This window comes from Nannospalax galili, unplaced genomic scaffold, assembly GCF_000622305.1.
Source record: "Nannospalax galili isolate Female #2095 unplaced genomic scaffold, S.galili_v1.0 scaffold3, whole genome shotgun sequence".
NCBI classification, from domain to species: Eukaryota; Metazoa; Chordata; class Mammalia; order Rodentia; family Spalacidae; genus Nannospalax; species Nannospalax galili.
Window position 1 is genome coordinate 6,171,163 of NW_008351466.1, and position 22,540 is coordinate 6,193,702.

The 22,540-nt window shown below is 34.4% G+C and overlaps 1 protein-coding gene across 5 annotated transcripts in view; it reads right to left on the reverse strand.

Annotated features, from left to right (window-relative positions):
• Diaph2 (diaphanous related formin 2) overlaps window positions 1-22,540 on the reverse strand; it is an 835,758-nt gene that overhangs the window by 709,772 nt on the left and 103,446 nt on the right. The gene's annotated exons all lie outside the window — the stretch shown is intronic.

Consider the following 22,540-nt stretch of genomic DNA (forward strand, 5'->3'; position numbering starts at 1 on the left):
TATTTGTTAATGACCATCTAGGTTATTATTTGTATACACAAATATTATTAACTTTGACATATGTGTTAACAGGTATTCATGTGGTTTGAAAAGAATTTGGCATATTCCTTTATAATATGTATGTTTCCCTTATCACAGTGGATAACACATACTGTCCTCTCCCTCTCAGAAAAAGGGGGAAAGTGCCAATACTGATAACTGTAACTATAAACAGCCAGATATTGCTCCTGATCTCTCTCTTTTCATTTCTTCTTCTTCTTTTTTTTTTTTTTTTTTTTTAGCAGGTATGGCTATGTAGCCCTGGCTGGACTGGGACTGACTATATGGACCAGACTGGCCTAGAACTCAAGAGATCCAGCTGCTTCTGCTTCCCAAGGGCTGGAATTAAAAGTATGTGCCACCATACTCAGGTTGCTCCTGACCTCAAAAGAAATTCTTTAAGTGATGCCTCACTACACAAAACACTAACATTTGCTATGAGGGAGACACTTTTAACATAATGAGGAAATAAGTACTTTTTGTACTGTATCAGAAAGCACATGAATTTTATCAAAGACCCTTTACTAGCACATGTTGAAATAACTGTTTTTTTTCTGTGACATTTAAGCAGTCTAAGTAGAATGAAATCACCAGATTTCATTTATATACAACACACACCTCCCAAGAAAAAAAATCCACACATATATAAACACAATTTTCCTTAGCAAAAATACGTTTCCTTTACATGAAATTCTGAGCATTTGTATAAATTCCTCTGGCTTGCTTCCTTATTCAAATAAATCATACTAATCTCTCTGGTAATGAAAAGGGGAGTAGAATGGGAGACCATTCCAGGGATATATGGAATGTCAGAACTTTTCTCATAAAGAATAAGTTATTTGACTTTTCTACCCACATTTTGTCAGATATATACAGTGTGGTTTTCCAAAGGCTACCAGATCTGGAATGACATAACTACTCTAATTGCAAATGCAGCATGCATACCTGAGCAGCCACTTGTTTTAAATTTTTTATCTATATTAAATCAGATTGAAAAGTAGCAAAAAATGTTCTTTGGTCTGTAATAATTTTAAAACGTATAAAGCGGTCCTAAGACCAAAAATGTTTGAAAGGCATTATAACTAGTTTGTCTAAGTGGGTCTTGTCCCTCCAAAACAATTTTTTTTAATTCCCCCTGAATATTATCCCTCTAGATTTTTTGAGGTACTCCTTCTGTTTTTAACCTAACATGTTCTATTAGCTTGGACTATGGTTTTAAAGAATATAATAGAATAATTTTCCCTTGAAATAACATCTTTAACTCTGCTAACTTGATATTCAGAAAATCCTTTACAAGCTCTTCATTTTCTCTATTTAAATCCTTAGCTATGTCTTCCTTGCTTTAAAATAACATACTCAGGCCGGTAGGATATGTTGAAGTGGCAGAGGCAGGAGGATCACAATAACATATTCAGTTGTTTTTAAAGGTCTTATTTAGCTTACAGGGACTAGAGAGACAGCTCAGTGCATACAATGTTTACCATGCAAGCATAAAGACCTGAGTTTGGTCCCAGAACCTACACAAAAAAGGCATATGTGCTGGCAAAGGTTTATAATCTCAGTACTGGGAAAGAAAGGACCTGAGGACCGCTGGGGCTTACTGACAAGTCAGGCTAGCCAAATCAGCGATCTCCAGTCCAGTAAAAGACCCTGTCTCAAACACAAGATAGACAGTTCTTAAGGAACAAAACTCCAGATTGAACACTGATCTCCACATGCATGCATGACACACTTGCACACACATGTACACTCACACAAACACACACAGAAACACAACAAATAAATAAGTCAGTTACATAGCTAAGAGAAAGAATGTAAAATTATCAAAGGTATTAATTAAAACTATAAAATAATACACATTTTAATGATGGATATAGATTAACTGTTACCTTGTTTTCTTTCCCCAACATGTTCTGTTTTAATACATCAGTCTAAGTTTTGTGAAAATAGTGAACTAAGAATATTAGTCCACAAATATGATTAATATTTATTATAATATATATGGGGGTGTTTCATACATCACTAACATTTCTATTTCAAACATTTAATCATTTCCCCCATGTAATCCAGACATTAACTCATCTAATAATTTCAACTACTCTACTTCTCTGCTTTTAGTAATGGAACTCTATAACTAGCAATAAAGTCTTAGACATTTCCCTTTCCTCATTAAAAGCAAGTTGTTTTCAACTGGCTATAATTCCAGATCCAGGAGATCCAGTGCCCCTGGATTACATGGGTACCCACACTTATGAAAAGAAAATGTCATAATGTAACCTGTTCTTATGTAATTCTCTAAAATTGATATAATATTCAAAAAAAATTAAATTGGGGAAAAAAAAGTAAACTTTATTGAGTGTTCTGCTCCAGCACCACAATCATATTTTATGTTACTATGCATTAGTTGGACTTAGGTTTCAAATTTGCAGTTAAAATAAGTCATAAGAAAACCTATCATTTTGTATTAAAAATGTAAAAATGAACAAAATATAAATTAAATAATAATATTAGAAAAGGACTTCGTGAAGCAACAGTTTTTTTAAAAATGCTCTACTTGAACAATGTTCAAATATATACATATATGTATGAAATTTATGCATGTGAAACCCGCATATACATATTAAATAGTAGAGATAAGACCAATATTTATAAGTTATTTTCATATGTGAGGTCCTGGGTCCAATTCATAGCATTGATAGAAAAAGTCATTGCGGAGGCACTTTGGGGAATGCACTCCAAATGGATTGTGGAAAGGTGAAAGTAAGCCAGCAGGGACTAGTGAAAAACTGACAGTGGGAACAGCTGACTGCAAAACAGAGTGAAGGAAAGGAATGAAATGAGTCCCAGTGATAGCTACGATTTCTTCAAATGAGTAAATGGCAATGTTATTACCAGAGATAAGGACCACAGAGAGAAAAACAGACCAGAAGAGACTGGAAAAGGTAATAAGGAAAATGTATTGCGTCCACACTAGAAAATATTAAGTATAGGTGCATTCAAGTGTAGCTTAAAGCAAACACTATTAAAGGATAGAAAATACAAAAATGTTTTTGTGTAACAAGAAAATTTAAAAAATAAATTTAATCTAAAGAGAATAACTAGGTTATTGATAGGCATATCTACTGTTTCTAGTATTGTGATTTTAGTATGAATAACTGATCCAGATAAAAAAGAGCCAATAAAAAATTTAATAATTCCGTGCTGGGCATAGTGGTATGTGCCTTTAATCCGAGAACTCAGGAGGCATCAGCATGTGATTTTCTGGTAGTTCAAGGCCAGCCTGGTCTACATAGTGAGTTCCAGGCCAGCTGGGGCTACAGGGACACCCTGTCTCAAAAAGATCAAAAGAACTTTAATACTTGTATGAAAATATATATGCTATCAATTTATGAGTAGCTACCTTTTTAAGAAAAATAGTAAAAATAAGAGACAATCAATGTAGTTATCTAACAACTGATAACATTTTCAGTTTCCTAAATAAAATTTTCATCTGATTTTCACTGGGAAATATTTGATACTAGTGAAAGAGAGAAAAGCTTATTGTCATTACATATAAAAAGCACTTAAGTAACTATTAAATATCGCATTTTAAGAGATGTTCCTAAGTAAAGCAATTGTCTTTGCTGTCATGCAGCATTCCTCTGTGAGATGTGTTACACATACAATTTAAAATGTTACAGAAATAATTAGAGGATAAAATCATATAGTTCATGGACTGACTTCCTTACAAATGCAAATCATCTATCATTGCTTTGAATGGCTCTTGAGATTGGTCTTTTGAGGAAAATCAAAAACACTTTGAGGGAAAAGCATCCTGAAGAACATATGCAGGTAAATTAAACTGGTATACTTGTCCCTTACAACTAAACATGATGTTAACATCTTTTTCTGAATGCATTATCCAAATCCAACATGGTGAAGCATTTCTTTGTTTTTTAAGCACTTATCACCATGAAGTTGGACAGTGGGACTCCTATTATAATATAAAGAGCAGATGGGAAGATGTTACCAGCCACCGACTTGTTGCTGTTATACTCTTCACATCTGTACCACAGCATTTTATTTCCAATAAGTTGATAATTTAAGAACATATAATTCCACCCATGTGTGCTCTTCAACCTTCAATGTCTGGTGCTCAGTTAAATTTCATCTGTTTGTAATTTTTTCCCTTTTATAAGCCTTTGCTTTTAGATTCTTGGTCTATGTAAAATGAACAAAATCTGCCACAAAATTATTTCTAAATTGTAGCTCTCATTGAATTTATAATAAAATTAAATATATAGACTTAACAACCTACTAATGACTTTTTAGATTTATTTTAATTCATTTGAATGAAAGTTCTGTCTGCATTTATATAAGTGCATCACATGCATAGTGCCTACGGAGGCCACAAGAAGGTTCTGGATCTCATAGAACTGCAGTTATAGATATATGTGAGCCTCCACATAGGTGTTAGAAACCAAACTTGGGGCCTCTGCAAAAGCAACAAGAGCTGTTAACTGCTCAGTCATCTTTCCAGCACCATAATATTTATTTTAAATTCCTTATTATTCATCATTTGAACTCTTCTAAATTTTTACTACAACAAACCATGCAGCAGTAAATAGCCACACATGGCTATCATTTTTGCACATTTGCTTCATCAGGAATTTTTCGTAGAAGTAGCATGCTGTGGTGTAAGTATAAATATTTTCAAGGCTCGTATTTCCCTGAACTAATTTTCCTTCAAGAAATGTGTCATCTTACAAACTAGCCATCAAGAACACTCAAAAATTAAAAGAAAACTCTCTCGTGATATCACTTCCTCTAATACATTTCATTCTCACAACTACACCAGTAACTGTAGTTATGAATGCTAACACGCCTAGCTACTATCTCCATAACTACAAGTTTTACAGTGTATGTTCAAGAGCCTCAATACTACCCTTAAATTGGTACAATCTCATTAACCAAATAATCCCAGGGTACAATTTACATGTTCAACTTCCTTTTGATTCCATGCCAGTCCAATAGCAAACCAAGGAGGGTACTAGGAAGCTGAGGAAAAGAAGAACACATTGTTCAAGAAATTAGGTTCAATATTTCTTGGTTTTAATGTTATAGTATTATTTAACGATTATTTTTATATGACTGAGATAAATCCACAAGGTAGAATAGAGTTTAGTGTGAATTTGATGGATTCTTATAGCCAGATAGTCTACAAAATTTCCATCTTACATAAAATTTAACTATGTTTTAGAATCTATATGCAATCTAAGAAACAGTAGCACAGAAGCTTTTAAAAAGTGAAGACTGAAAAATCACAACCTAGTGGAGATGTCTTTGATGTTTAAAAGCAGCCAAAACATTGAATTTTACTGGAAAATCTAAAACAGACCGAATTTTGCCTGTTGTGAGCCGTGTGTGGGAGACTTCTGCTACTATGCCTTGTGTATATAAATGGGTTATAAAGCTTTAGAAGATGAGTTCAATGTATCTTTAAAGTGTTTTTAAAGTGAAAATAACATTTTATGAGCTAAAAGTCAGACCCAGTGCCAGTATTAGAGACAGAAAATTGCCAGTTATATCCACTTTCTCACTTTCAAAGACCACAAAAGCTATGCATAGAGACACAAATAGATTTAAAATTATAGGATGTTGATTGATACTAGATTTAAGCCTGAAAAGGTGCATTTCAAACATACAGAAAATTTAAAGGAAAAAAATCTTCATTAAAAATTAAGAAGCATTGGGGACTGGAGAGATGGCTCAGCGATTAAGAGCACTGACTGCTCTTACAGAGCACCTGGGTTCGATTCCCAGCACTCACGTTGCGGCTAACAACTGTCAATAACTCCAGCTCCAAGGGATCTGACACCTTCTGATCTCCATTAGCATTGCAGGACACTGTGCACTTACACACATGCAGGCAATACACTCGTACACATAAAATAAAAATAATCAATAAAATAAAAGTTAAAAAGCATTCATATATTTTTAAATATTTTTACTGTAATTTGAATTTTTTAGTATAATAGTTTTCCATTATGCATGCTTTTACATTCCAGTATCAGTGATGCGCAGTCAACAGCGGTATGAAAACATCAAGTGTCATACAAATAAAATAAACGTACAAATAAACAGTTCATGTATTTTAACTCATTTTAAAAAAAAATTTTTATTTTATGTATTTTATTATACTACATTGTTACAGTAGCTCTAGTTTATTATTAGGTCTCATTAATCTCTTGCTGAACCTAATTCATAAACTAAACTTTCTCATAGATGTGTATATATTGAAAGTACATAGTATAAATAAATGTTCAGCTGTCTATGATGTCAGACATCCACTGAGGTGTCATAGAATATATCCCCAGTCGAAAATGGAGGTCTACTGTAATTTGAAAAATGTGAAATGGTTGACTTAACCACCTGTGATATGAGAGTAATCATCATTCACTGCATATCCATGAAGCAAATTAGGAAGTTCTAGGCACCTGTCAGTAACCAGTTCCCTGTCTCAAAGACTGCCACAAAGTCCTCTGTGCACACAAGTCAGAAAAAGAGGCACTGATTTGCAGACTAATACAAAAAGGATACTGAGTTCTGCTGTTTCACCAGAAGGAAAAAGTTCAACAAAGAATGCTAGACAAAGGCAAGTATCTTAAAATGAAAGACTGGAACATGAGATTACCTGTGTTCCCTACTAAGGGGAGCCTACTATATCAAAATTTCCTTCTGCTTTATAATCAGCAGGACAATACTCAGGGATGGCTATTCAAGAAGCACTTTTAGTTGAAAATCTGATTGGAGGCCTATCTCAGTTTATATATGTAAACAGTTCTGCTGGACACAGCTCCTAATTGATAGCGTGGTCCATTCTCCTATCGCTTGGCCTTCAGTCTACTTCATTCTACAACCAGCTTTCCTCCTGCTTTGTCACCATGCTGATGCAGTGCAGTGTTAAGGCTTTTCTTTCAACTGCTCCCTTAGCCTGAAACTGACTTCTTCCTAGTCTCATGGCTGCTTTGTTCATAACATTCAGTTAACATTACAAATTACTATGTCACAAGAGGCTTCTCTGAGTACAAATTCAAGGCAGAGGTTCACAAACTTTTTCCATTCAAAACTAGCTTTGACTGAAAATTTTTTTACATAGCTCTAGGTATGGTTATATATAATAGGTATATAAATCAAATATATACTGATAAATAAGTCTCAAATTTTAAACTAATTCTTCCATATAACTATACTCATTAAAATTAAAACAAACCTTCATACTAACTTGGCAGAATATTTGATACTACAGATATAGAGAGCAATATTTTTATTTTGTAATCATCAATGCTGAGAATGCCACTTTCACATAAATATGTCCTACAAAATGGCAAAAGAATGTTTAGGGCCATTTCAGAAATTATTAGAAATTATGTCCAAATCCCAAGCAAAATTGTATTTAATGCTTTTTCTATGAAACAAAACTCGGCAATTCAAACAGCAAGTTTATGAATCAAATATTTGAATGCAATACAATCCAATGATACACTAATTGCACACATAATGAAGAACGATGGTAGGAAAATATGAACCAGCTTTGTTTTCTGTCATTAAGCCATTATGTTTCTATGAGAGCAAAAAACTCTAGATAGAGAGGGAAAGTGATCGCATTCACAGCATACAGCATTCATCAGTCTGAACCAAGGGGTTTCAGTCAGCATTCAGTAGTGCTATACGGCATGATGGCACAAACAGTGCATGTTCTATATTCAAAGACAAGGCTATCATGAAGTCACATATTGCAACACAAAATAACATGGTGCAAAAGAACATGGTGAGAAACACCCCAGATTCATTACATATGTAATTTTTGGTCAACACATATTAGAAACCATTTACTGATATCAAAGATTTTATGACCTGCACCTTAAGCTAGGAGTTAAAGGCTTTATCTTAGGGCCAGGTGTGTTGGTGCATACCTTTAATCCCACCAGAGGCAAAAAGGTCTCTGTGAGTTTGAGCCCACCCTGGTCTACATAGTGAGTTCCAGGTTAGCCAGGATACATAGTAATACCCTCTTGTCAAAAAAATTAAATAAATAATGGAATTAGCTTCTTATCATACCCTGTGCTGCAGTATTCTGTACAGGAGTTATCATTGTCTTATTTACTTAAGTAATTATTTCTTCACTTTGTTTCAAAAGCCTAGATCCCAAAAGGTGGTAATTTGCTTTGTTCACTGCTCAAAGTCCTGTACTTAAACTATCTTCAATATATACTTTTGTACGGAAAGTACACTTAACTGGCTTGTATTTTTGCAAGGGTTAAAAAAAAAGCACTATGAATGATTCCTAATAACCAATGAATGTTCCTGATTGCTTCCATGACAAATTGGGTCCCAGTAACTATGCCATTTTTTTATAGCCTATCTTCATTTAAACACCAATTTTCTCCCCAAATATTTTAAGGCCCATGAACTATAGTTCTCAACAGCATTTTCTGATTCACATTCTTGAATAAAATGAACGGTAGACAAGCCTCTGCCTCCTAATAGGATCTAGCCTATTCATCTCTTATTTTCATAGAAAATGGAATGGAAATGAAACCACTTGTGGCATTTGTGAGGAGGACAGAGCAACAGGAAACAATCTTTCCTTATAGTCATCTCAAAAGTTAAGAATTTACTAAAGAAGATTTGAGTTTGATCTCCTAAAATGTCAGTTTCTTGAAGGAATTTTATTGCCTGTTTTGTAGCTATACTTCAGCCCCTGCAAGAGTGCTCAGAGTGTAGCAAACTCTCAACCAAATATTTGCTGAATGAATTAGTGAATGAAAAGCAAATCAATGTCGAAAAAGCATTAAATACTAAAGTAGAAACAAAGATGATTATGTGAGTGTGTGTTCTCTAACTCTGAACTCTTAAAGAGAAACACAAGCCACTATTATATTTTGCATTCTAGCATCTCTGGAATTCTGTACCATGGGCTATTAATTAAAAAGTACCTTCCACAGAGATAAAACATGTATACTGAGAACTGCAAAATATTGCAGGAAAAAAACAAAATGACCCATGTCCATGAATTTGAAAACAAATTCATAAATCAAAAGACCTTCATGTTCATGAATTCGAAACACAGGATTTTTTAAATATTTCAATAATCCCCTCCAAAAAATCTACAGATTCAATGTAAACACTAATAAGATCCTATAATTAACATTAACATGGAATTGAAAGAACTCCAAATTTAAAAAAAAAAAAGGAGGACAAACAACTTTAATACTAATAGGGCTGGGGGTCTTACCCTTCCTGATTTAAAACTATTGCAAAAGGGACAGCAAGATGGCTTAGCAGGTAAAATCAATTGTTGTACAAATTTAATTGTCTGAGTTTGACCCTGGAATCCATATCAAGGTGGAAAGTCAGATTAGATTTCACAAAGCTGTTTGTTTTCTAACTTCCATATCCATGCTGTGTGACATGCATTGGCCCACCGCAAAAATAATAAAGAAAATAAAAATTTAAATAAGTCTACTGTTCCACTCAAACCAACAGAACATCTTCTTCATCTTGCTTCCTGTTTACCCCATAAAATTGCCCCAACATGTACCATGGATAAAGCCCCCAAACTACTTGTGATACAGCATTTTCTGACTCATGAACATGTTTGCTAAAATAAATTCTTTCAAAGATTTCGGAGTATTGTTTTTTATTTTGATTTTGGTTTTTGAGGCAGGTCTCTGTAGACCTGAGAAGTATCAAATTCACTGTGTAGACCTTGTTTGTTTTCAGGCTACATTCCTACCTCTAGCTTCCAAGTCCTGAGATTACAGGCATACACAACTATGCCCAGATTTAACTCAAAATTTTTGTTAAGCCTGTTCTATCTTTTTAAAATTTTTAGTATTTTTGTTTCACTTAAGGTTGGGTATTTCAGAGAAACTTAAACTCTGTGTGTGACAAGTTGGGGAACTCTGTAATAGTCTCCATCTGTTGCAAAAGAGGCTTCTTTGATGAGTGGTGAATGGTATACTTGTGGGACTTCTACACCTATGACTCATGGAACATAGTAAAACAAGGGATAGAGAGAATGCTAATGCATCTCTAGCTCTCATCAATAAAACTCATGGAACATAGTAGAACAAGGGATAAAGAGAATACTAATTCATCTCTGAACTCTCATCAACAAAGCTCCCTCATGAAACAGAGGGCAATGAACCCAGGACTCATGGACCATTGCAGAAGAGGGGACAGAAAGATTGTAAGAGCCAGGGAGGAGGTGCATGACCATATGGAAATACAGTCTTACAGACTCCTGGAACCTTGCTCATATGAAATTACTGCATTGGTGTCAGCAACAAGACCATCCAAAGTCAAGCAGGCAAAAACCTAGCACAGAACCGGACAGCAGAACATGGAAATGGGCAGCAAGGTCCTAGTCTTAGCCAAAGAACTACTTGGGCAGCTGATTCCTACTAGGTAAGGAAAAGAAGAATTGATCTTCTTTAATGGAGGGACTCTAGATAGGCTGACTAGACCCCAGTGGATGAACTTGTACTAAGGGACTTTAGGGGACACTAACTTGACTTGTTAGGCCTTAACATAAATGACAGGATGCATGAAATCCAGTGTGGCAGGGGGCTATGGGAGGGTGACAACGGAGAAGGAGGTATAAAGGGGACTAAAAGGCTGTAACTGATATACACAAAATTTCAATAAGAAATATATTTTTAATGTATTTCTTTTTATTTTATGTGTATGAGTTTTTTGCCACCATATGTGTAAGTGTACCCATGCATGCAATGCCCATGAAGGGCAGAAAAGGGCAGTGGATTCCCTGTAACTGGAGTTACAGACTGTTTTTAGCTGACATGTAGGTGCTAGGAACCAAACCCAGGCCCTTGGCAAGAGCAGCCAGTTAGTTCTCCTATCTGCTGGGCCATCTCTCCAGCCCCATCTGTTTATCTTTTAACAGTTGAATATTTGTAATTTCTCTTCAGTCCTGAAGCCTACATGTCTGAAGTATGGTAATTATGTTTTCTGCCCTTTTAATTATTGACTGGCTTATTCTTTTTATGTATTTTTATTTTATGTGTATGAGTTGTTTTGTCTGCATGTATGTAAGTGCACCATGTGCATATAATGATCACAGAGGCCAGGAAAGGGCATCAGATCCCCTGGAACAGGAGGTAAAACAGCTGTTAGCTGTCATGTGGGTGCTAAGAACCAAATTTGGGACCTCTGCAAGAGCAGTTAAAGCTCTTAACCATTAAGCCATTTCTCCAGTCCTTAATTGGCTTGACTTTATCAATCACTGTCAGATATGTGCACTTAACATTCTGCGTTGAAGTAGAAAAAGGCATATGACTTGATTTCTAAAAATATGAATACATGCACTTTAAAAGAAATAAGAAAGTGAGCTACTGAAATCTTTGAATATTCACTGATGTGCTACAAAAAAAAATTGTTAACACTGAGATAAGTTCCTGAATGATAACCATGGCAATAAAGTAAAATAACAAGCATATTTTAAGGCATCTACTGTATTTCAGGTATGGTATTAGTAACCTTTCTTTACACTTAAGTGGGGGCCGATGGAAAATATATGTATTCACATACTTAAATCCATCCACACACATAAATAAATGCATATATACATGAAAATATACAAAGATTTATGCACACAAATCACAGGTGTAAGTGCTATGGAGAAAAATGAAGCAGGGTAGGAGATGCAATGGCTGAAGACTGCAATTTTAAGTAGATGATAGGGGAAGGCCTCATTTGACCAAAGAAGGGACTGAGACAAGGGTGTTTGTATGGCATCTGTTTAGTGAGTTTATAATTATTGTATTCATTCTTAAAAGGACTGAGTGAGAAAAGCATCCAGGAGGTGAATACTAAAGGTAAACATTATCCATTAACCATGTACACTTTTAGTAATATAAAGGACCATGTCTGGAAGACACTGAGTACACTCTGGGGAAGTGCTCTGCCTGGACTTTTCTGTGGTTCCAACATACTGCCACGGGCATTCATGGTAGAATGCTTCCACCATAAAGTTTCAACTTCACATGCCAATAAATGACTTAGATTGAAAATTTCTCATCACCTTCACCCTGAACCAGGTTCTTTCTGAGCACCTATTTTCAAACGCATAAATCAAATGAAAGAGAATGTGAGGTGAGATGTAAATAGTCTAGGTAGAGTACTGTATAGGTGTTATAACAGTGACTCTTTCGAAATATAGCTTCTATTAAGTAGAATAATGGTTCTTCTTTCTGGTTATGTAAAGAGGAAGGCAGATGAGATCTTAGAATTGCCTTCAGATAGTATAGGAAATTACCTTATCCAATTACGTAGAACCTGCCTTCTGCTGACTTACCCCATTATTCAACATCACTATAATGGAGAAACATGAACAGCTTAGAAAGTGAAATTTGAACAGAGCTCTGTTTTGTTGCTGTTAGGTGCCACTGGAGAGAAATACTGGTGTAGCTTCATAAGATGTTTGGTAGCTATTTTCCTAACAAATCTAATGATTGTATTATTAATTTCTACCTCAGTATTCAGAATTCTCTAATTTGTGGAATTTTTCTTTTACTTCTATTTTTCCAACAATTTTCTTTTTCCCAGTATAATGATTCACCAGTGATTTTCAACTTGGAACATCCATAACTTTTAAATTTAAAATTACATTTCATATGTTCTAATTTTATATGATCCCATGCACTTTTGAACTAATTTCATTTTCTGATTTCTGTTAAAGTGAACTTAAGACACGTGATATTTATGTGTATAAACATGTGTATATATCCATATATGTATTTATGTATGTACATGGATGGGTGTGTATTTTCCATCTGCACCCACTTTAAATGCATATACAAGCTGAAACACCCATATCTAGAACACAGTAAGTGCCAAAAATAAACTTATTTTACCTAATTGCCATAGTCATCACCAGGGAATTCAGTTCGGTATCAGCCCATTTCTTGGTAGTGTATAGGTGAATATTAAAGGATTTCAGTGGCTCTCCTCATTTCGTATGATTTCTACATTTTAAAATGATACTCTTGCAAAGGAGATGCTTTTCTCAAAAGATTGAAACTAACTCTATTTGGTCTCAGAGTTATCAGTGCCTGAGTGGAAAGACTTGCTTTTTCTTATTACTCAAAGAAATTACTTCCAAGATGATAGTTATCATTTATTTATGCTGAATAAATTATTTTTAAATTTCAGAATATATTTATAACTTTATTTTAGGAACATTATAAAGACTTGGACAATGATCATTCTTCAATTAGAATGATCTATTGCTACTTTCACACTGTTCCAAAATTAACTTGCCTAACTATCCCAAATTATGGTTGTAAAATGATTTACACTTACAGAACAAATATTAAAATTAGCAATATTTCATATTTAGAATACGAGAAATTCCTTTCCTAATAAGGGACATATAAAATGTGATGCTCTTTCCCTTTTCCTTCATTTAACCATCAAAGAGAAATTCTTCTATTTTTTACAAGTTGTCAAAACTTAATCAAACACTTCTTTCTAATCTGTATTTACGAAATGATGAACGTGGGAAGTTGGGACTTTTGTCTGTTAAAGAGGAATAGGGAGTCCAGGAGAGACAGTGAATAAGAATATTGTAAGTTACACTGTACAAACTTTAATTTGATGAGCTACAGATAGGTGAACATGTAAGGCCAGAAGTTAGGTAAAACATATGGATTGAAGATATAATTTAGAATTGTCCATATAAAGTAAGAATTTATTGTGTCAGGAAAAGATTTGTGGAAGAAAAATAAAAAGTCTTCATCAAAAACTCCGGAATTAGGCAAAATTACAGGGGCAAGAAGATGTGAATATAAGGAAAAGAAGAATTCAGATAGTTAAAACACACAGGTGGGGCTGGAAGGATGGCTCAGTGGTTGAGAGCACTGGCTGCTCTTCCAGGAGGACCCAGGTTTGATTCCCGGGACCCACATGGAGGATAACAGCTAAGCTGTCCATAACCCCAGATCCAGGGGATCCGACACCTTCTTCAGGCCTCTGAGGGCTCTGCATGACACAGGTACAGTTGCATGCCTGTAGTACAACACTTAGACAGATAAAATAATTGTTTTTTTCTAAAGCACTTAGGTGTTTTAGAAAAGACTAGGAAATTGATGGCATCAAAAAAAGTTTGAGGATGATATTCGAGACAAGGACATAGATAACATTGGAAAAAGCCATTTAAAGAGAACCTATGCAGAAATTATATTATATGGATTTACATATACTTCTTTGTTCTGCATGGCTAAACTAATAACTATTATACATGTGCTGACAATAAAAATCTATTCACTCTATAAGTTGTATAATGTATGCTGTGGAGATTCTTTAGCATTTTAAGACTAAGAACAACCGATTAAATCAGAGTTTACCTCATATCATGTTTTCTATATAAACGCTTGTGGTTTGACAAATGCAAATTGATATACAGGATTATTAATGGTATAATTTGAAATGTAAAAGCATCATATATTATATATAACTTAATTACTAAGGAAAATATTTTTGAGAAAATACTACTGTTGTAAGTGATGATGATGATATCTACTGGTAGGGCATTATATTAATTCACTTCCTTTGAAAAATATTTGTCGTTTCTACTGTAGCAGAACCTATATATACTCTATGATTCAGCAATTCCATATGCCAAATACAAATACATGCATATGTATGAAAGAAATATGTCACAAGAGGGTTCATAGTGAAAACCAAACGTGTGCCAATATTTGAATGGGTATGTTAATTGATTATATTCATATGATGGAATTGTACATTAAACTATAGTATTGTTTATGTAATTCATTTATATATTATCTATGGATGTCTCTGTTTTACAGCATTCAACATGAATGCCTGTGACAGATTACACATGAAACACAAAGTCTACAATACTAAGCATCTATCTCTTTCTAGAAATAGTTAACTTCAGGTAGAGAACAAATAAAAACTAAACCTAAAATGACAATATACTAAGTACAGCAAGTCTATAAAAGAAGATGTTTTGTGATTTAAATTTAAGTAAAAGATAGGTCGTAATACAGTTTTCTAAAGTAAATAAGTGGTTGTTTTTTGAGTAGGTCAAAGGAATTGAGATGTGATTTTAACATTCATTTCTTGAAATGAGTGTTCATTACACAGGCATTGTCACTTTGAAATCACTCATGGGGCTGCAAGTTTATCATTGGCTCACTTTTCTCTGTCTTCCACAAGTATATGAGTTCTTAAAATACTTAGAAGTATTATTAGTATTATCTTCACTTGGAGTGGAGGATGGGAAGAGAAAGAAGTTTTTATTGTGTATGCTTCTGTACTTTTTAACTTTCTAAACAAGCCTATTATTTTGGAACTATAAAAACAAAGAAAACATTCTACATCGTTACATATAAAAAATCTTCATTGTGAAATAATTCTATGGGGGGGCGAGGACATAACTTAATATATTTGGGATACTTAAATGGCAACAGGAAGTCAGAAACTAAATGCTTAAAATTAACCGACTTCTCTAAGTTCTGAGGCTAACAATACAAAATCCAGTTTATTGTTGTTATGCCTTATGTGTTAGCTAAAGGTTTCATAATCTCCTGGAACTCTCTACCTTTCTTTCCCTTGTTTTGAAAATGCCATGTTAATTGTTTTTGTCAGCATATAACTGTTCTACATCGACTATCTTTAGTAATACTGTGCGTGAACAGGATGTCTTAACCATCCCCTTAAGCTAACTCTCCTTCTCAAAGAGATAAAAGACTTCAGGAATTGAAAGTGACATTCAAAAAAATGGTTCTGGCATCTACCAATTGTTGCTTAAAATAAAGATTTAAGAAAGAAATATTTCTGCACAATTTAGTGATGGCTTGTTATAGCAAAGTTCTTTTGTGTGGCCTGTAGTACAGTTACCTAGAGTATCTTCTTCAGTATTCAACAAAACAATGATCCAGAGGTTTTGACAAAGAGTCCATCTCTTTACTGAGGTGCCATTACAGGATAAAAGCTGTCTAAGCTACATAATTCAGTGAGATATATTTTACCATTAAAATATCTGTTAATCAGTTTTTAAAGCTGTAATGTTCGAAATTCAGAACAACATGTAAAACATGCCTTTACCAAAGGGAATGACTAATCTTCTGTATGGCTTTGATAAGTTACAAGAAATAGGTTTATCTCAGAAGACTGGTTATGATTAATATGCAGTTCGTAAAGCTCCTTAGCTCTGTATGGTCTCTCTCTAACTGAATCTAATAAAGATAGGTCACGCATTTTTCATATTCCTTTTTCACCCATGACAGATCTCTAATAGGATTTATATGCATTTGATATTAATTGTATCAGGGACTACACCAACTGCAATAATCCTTCATTTCTTTGCCTTTTTAAAGCTATACATAAATTACAAAGTTTCCATTTTTGTTTGACTGCAGCTCTCACCCAGGATCAACCACGTTAATGATAGAGAGGTAAAGAAAGATTAAGAACCACCTTACCCAGTTCACTGAAATGCCAAATGATATGAAAGGCTATAAAATCAGCTTTGAGAGCTGTTTAGCTATCCTCTCCCTTGTGTCAGAAATGCTCACGAATATAAGATCAGTGAAAGTCTTGCACCCTGAATAAGAGAAGACAGGGCATGCTTTTAATAACCATCTCACAGAGGGGTACTGGCAGTAAGCCATCGTTCTCATGAAGTATTGCTTTTCTAGCCATCTACAGAGACAACACAGGAAATGTAAAAATGAGATAGTGCTACCTCAAGTGATAAACTGAGTATCCTGGGGACTCAATCTAAAAAGCTCTTTAATTTTAGCTCTAAACTCAAAAAAGGCTTCACTTATGTTTAGGAGAAAAGAAATGCATCTTGTGAGATTACCTAAATTAAAATTGTAGTTAAGAGAAGTGGACAATTATATTTTCATACTGTATATTCTCCACTATGACATAAATAGTGAAAATTTTCATTCTGCAAAGAGAGTAGCAAGGGATTTGAGAAACTAATAAAATGTTGCCTTACACTGTCAAAACACTTAGCTATTAGTGAAGAAAATCCAATGAAAGAAAGTAGGTCACAATTATAACGATCTTCTTTTACTTGGAATAAACTACATACAAATTCGGCATTCAGCATGTAAATTCCTCGCATACATGTATGTATCTCAAAAAATAAAACGAAAATAAGATAACTGATTAAACTGGAGAGCTTATCTCATGGTTTTACACACACACACACAGAGAGAGAGAGAGAGAGAGAGAGAGAGAGAGAGAGAAACAAAGAAAGATTGTTCATGCAATAATTAAGAAGGACAACAATAAAACCGCTCTTAGTAATTATTGTTCATGCAGTAATTAAGAAGGGCTCCTTTTAAACGGCTACACCCAGAGGAAAAAATGAACACCAATTCGAGAGTCTATTAACTAAAGACCAGCAACCAAACACACCTCATTCAATGATAAAAGCTACATAAGGTACTTCTGCTTCTGGCCATAAAGAAGTAACTGGTAGCAGACTAGTCCTCCAACTGTAAACAAGTAGAAAATCAGAGAAAATATATGAAACCACTGTTTCCCAACATTGGACAACAGGCCGCAGAGGACTGTGTAATTCCTGAGAGTAAAAGAAACAAATTAAGTGAGCCCCATAGCCATAGAGGCTATGTGTGAGGAAGTACTTCTCTGGTTGCAGTGCAGAAAGAGGACAAACATTGCAGAGTGCTGCAGTGCTGCAGAACTGGAAAAAGAGAAATGGGAGATCAGGGAGGCCGAGGCAGTCTGGATTTATCAGGCATAGTAACAGAGAAGAGTAATCCCCACAGAAAAAGTTCCAGAAATCTACCAGGGCGTCTACTTGAGATATTGCTAAATAAATACCAATCTACGCATGCAACAAAAGACTCCATTAGAATAGACCAAGAAGGAGGATCAGAGAAAAAAAGGCGTTACTGGAGATTGTACACAGCTGACACATTTGAGCTCTGATGAGCTGGAGGATCTCGCTAAGCCTTTATACTTGCAACAGAGAACAATTCAGGCATATGTCTACTTTAGTCCCAGGGCAAGGGCTACTCTAGATCCATGAAAGAAAAGCTTAAAAACAAACTCTCAAAATGATCACCCTGATGTGCATGTAATATAGTTGGCTACTTGAGTGTAGAGGATCACATATAGTTCAGTGGCAGAGCACTTCTAATATTTACCACGCCCTGGGCGAAATCCCAAGTGTGCAAAAATAATAAAGAACGTACTTGGGGAAAAAAAGATGACCATTCTCCAAGATGTCCAACTTCTAATAGTCAACAATATCATACTATAATATCTACTAAAGAAAATTACTAGACTATTAAATAAGACAGTAGAAAAATGCAGAGGATGACATAAGCAGCAGGCAAAAATGTTACGATGCCATTTATAATACTCAAACAAAATGTGAATATAATAAGAAAATTAGTGGAACTGTAAAACAATCAAATGGAATTAGAGAGGTGGAAAAATGCCTTTTCTGCAACAAAATTTGATATATGAAATTAACACAAGACACTAAAAATACTGAAAAGGTGGGAAATTAAAATAATGGTAAACAAAATAACAAATATGAAACAACAAGAGGAAAAGAAGGACTAAACGTTCTGGGAGCCTCAATGGCAGATGGAACAACGGAAATCAGTCTTCTAGGTTGTCATACTGGACATCTCTAACCCAACACTTGGGCAACTGAGGCAGGAGGATAGCAAGTTTGAAGCCAGCCTGTGCTACATAATGGAATACTGCCACCAACCAAACAAATTAAGTGATCTTCTACAGAGAAAATCCCCAGGAGGTAGAAGAGCTTAAAAAATAATTGAGGAAAAAATGAGTGATGATTTTCCACATTTGATGAAATCTCTCTCCCTTCAAATTTAAAGACTCAATCAACAACACATAAATTAAATTAAAAACAAATATTTAAGGGCTGAAGTTATAGTGCAGTAGGACCATGCTTGCCTGGCACTCCTGCAGACCTTGGTAAGATTCCCAGCACTGTAAGGAACTAATAATTAATTAATTAATTAATGTTAAATATATCTAATATAATGATAAAGAATTAGAAGTATGGAGAAAGGAAGACATGTTACAGAAGACAGTAGAGATTAAAATGATTTCTAACTTTTCATTAAAACCAATGAAAAGCCAGGCATGGTAGGGGACATCTTGAATCCCAGCACTGGGGAAGCAGAGGCAGGTGGATCTCTGCAAGATCAAAGCCAGACTGCTGGTCTATGTAGTGAGTTCCAGGCCAGCTGAGACTACATAATGTGACCCTGTCTCAAAAAAAAAGCCAAAAAGACATCAATGCAGGACATCTTTCATATATTGAAAGGAAGTATACCACAAAAAGTAAAGATACTATCGTGTTAGAATTTTTCATTTGAAATTTATTTCAAAGATCAGGGTGAAATAAGAGTACAAACAAATATAAAAATTTAATACAAAATTCAATGAAATTTGTGCTATGAGCAATATTAAAGGAGATTATTCAGGCTAACAGGAATTGGTAACATAAATTGAGGCCTGCATAAGGAGATAAAGAGTTCTAGAACTGTGCATAAAAAAGAGTAAAGATAGACAGAACATTACAGACATGTTCAAACATTTGACATTGTGACATGATGTTGTCATATATAAATGTTTGAAGCTGCATTCATAGCTATCCTGGGATGCACAGCGACATGCCTGCTTTATACTTTATTTTCCCTAAAATGAACGTGACTAGAAAATAATGCAGTATATCATCAGACCTAGATGTAGAATAATGTATACTAATAAGACAAAAACAGAAAGATACGTATTCTAATATAACGTGTTCATGTAAGAATGTCTATAACATCATCAAGCTAGCTTATAAGTTAAAGATCAACTTAGAGTACTCACACAAAGCCATAATAATGAGGCATGTAGTCAATTATTAGACAAATTTCAATAATAGTTTTAATGTACAAGGACAACAGAAAGAGGTAAAGTTAATAAATAATACATAATCTTAAATGTATTCAAAGCTAATAGCCATATTTCAAAAATCAGCAGTAAAAACTGACAGAACTACAAGAGAAATAGATAAATCCAGAATTATGAATTGTGACATGATTATGCTTCTTTCAATAATTGATTGACTAAGTAAATAGAAAACGGTTAAGTAAAGGAATTGTACAACATTACCAAAACATTTCATCTAAATGATGTATATAGAATGCCTCAACTGAATGCAGAACATAATTTTATGTTTTCAAATACACTGAGAACATTCAACAAAATAGACTTTAACCCATGTCATAAAACTGGCCTCATATCCATAAAAGCAACAATGCCATAAATAGGTTTCCATCACTTTTTTACCGTTGAGGTGTTAATGAAATAACCTCTCATCTAGCAGGAATCACAAGATGATCCAACAAAAACCATAAAGGTCATGGTTAGTTTCAGCATAAGTAGCACTGTTTGAAACATTGGTTGGAATGAGAGACTGAATTGTGTGCAGCAAAAAGTTACACCCATTTCCAGAATTGATAAATGCCATATTAGTTAGCAAAAGGGTCTCTGTAAATATAATTAAGTTCTCAAAATGAGATCAGCCTCAGATCAATCTTCGATTATTTTGATAGCCATAAATTCAATGATAGATACCCTTATTAAAGACAGGCAAAGGAGAGTCAAAAGAGGAAAAGCAGAAGATCATTTGAAGTTAGAAGAAAAGATTAGTATTATGTGCTCACAAATTAAGTCTCGTGTTGCATCACCAGAAGCTGAAAGAGGTAAGAACAGATGCTCACATAGAGCTACTGCATCCAGTATAGCCCTAGCAATATCTGAAGTTCAGTCTTTTGGCCTTCAGAACACAGAGGAAATAAGTTTCTGTTATTTTTCAACCTGTTAGGGCTGACATAAGAAGCCAAAATAATCACACAGATTAGAGTTTCTCTAGAGCCTACATATTAAAGATTTGCTACAACACAGGCCATAGCTACCTTCATTACAGTTTGCCACATCTTTAACTTGAAATGATGCTTTCCAATGAGTATACCTATCTATACTTTCAAGAGCAGAAAAATAAGAGGTGGTATTTTCAGACATTTATTTTACAATTAAATGAATAGAAATTTTCATTTTGCTATTGTAATGTTCTTAATGGAACCAAACTGTTCCATACTACCTGTAAGGTCACAGTCAACTCAAAAAGCATATTCCATGATTTTTACAGTCATTCATTCAATATACATTTACTAAGTAAGTACCTTTGTGTCTGGAACCATGCTCAGTACTGAGGTGTTGCTATGGTTTGAATGACTGTGCATCTCCAAAATTTACATAGCGAACCCTAATTCTCAATGTGAAAAATGTTAAGAGGCAGAGGCTTCTGGGAAAGGGATTATGTCAAGAGGGTGGAAGCCTTGTAAATGGGATCAATGCCCTTATAGAAAATATAAAATGAGGCATATTTATCCCTCCTGCCACATGAAAATGCATCAAAAGTTCATCTGTGAAGTAAAGAATGAGTCTTCCCCAAACAAAAAGTCTTGATCTTAGACTTCCTATTTTTCAGAATGGTGAACAATAAATTTATGTCATTTTTGTTACCTCATTTGTGACATTTTATTACAAAAGCCTGAATTGACTATGACAGATATATGAACAATATACTGTTTCTATGTGTTCATAACTTACCAGCTGTCTTATATCAACAGTTTTCCTCTTATCTTTAAGTATGTGACACTTAAATACTTTACTGCCCACCACATGGTTTTTAATACACTCAAACATTATTTAAGTTATGAAAGCAACTGTTATAGGTTGAATGTTTGTGTCTTTCCAAACTTTATATGTTGAAGCCCAAATCCCAATGTCATTATATTAGAAGACAAGGTCTTTGGGAAGTAATGATGTTTACATGAGGTCATAAGGGTATAGTCCCCATGATAAAACCTAGTCACTTTACAAGGAGACTATGAGCTATCAGAACTTTCTCTCTGCTATGGGAGGATGCCCTGAGCAGTGGACAGTATATAAGCCAAGAAGAGGGTCGTCATGAAACCAAATATTCTTTCATGATGACATTGGACTTCTCATATTTCAGAACAACAATAACAGCTGCTGAACCTAACCAGAATATTGTATTTTCTTATAGCAGCCCCAGGTGACTAAGACAATGCATATACACAGCAGTTTGTATATGTATGCATGTATCTTCATATGCACAACTTTTTCTCTGAAAAACATTGTACATTTCATTAAGAATAAGATTCCATTTCTATCATACAATGTTTAAACTTGCTACTGAGTTTTATGCACATAAAAATTCATTAACCCTTTTCTGAAATTAGATAAAGCCACAAAGTGACCTACCCAGAAATTTTTTTAAACCCCAATTCTTAATCCTTTAGTTAGGGGCTGGGAATGGGGGGATACTCTAAATTTTTCAGTATCTGACATACTTAGTGCTGACAAAGTA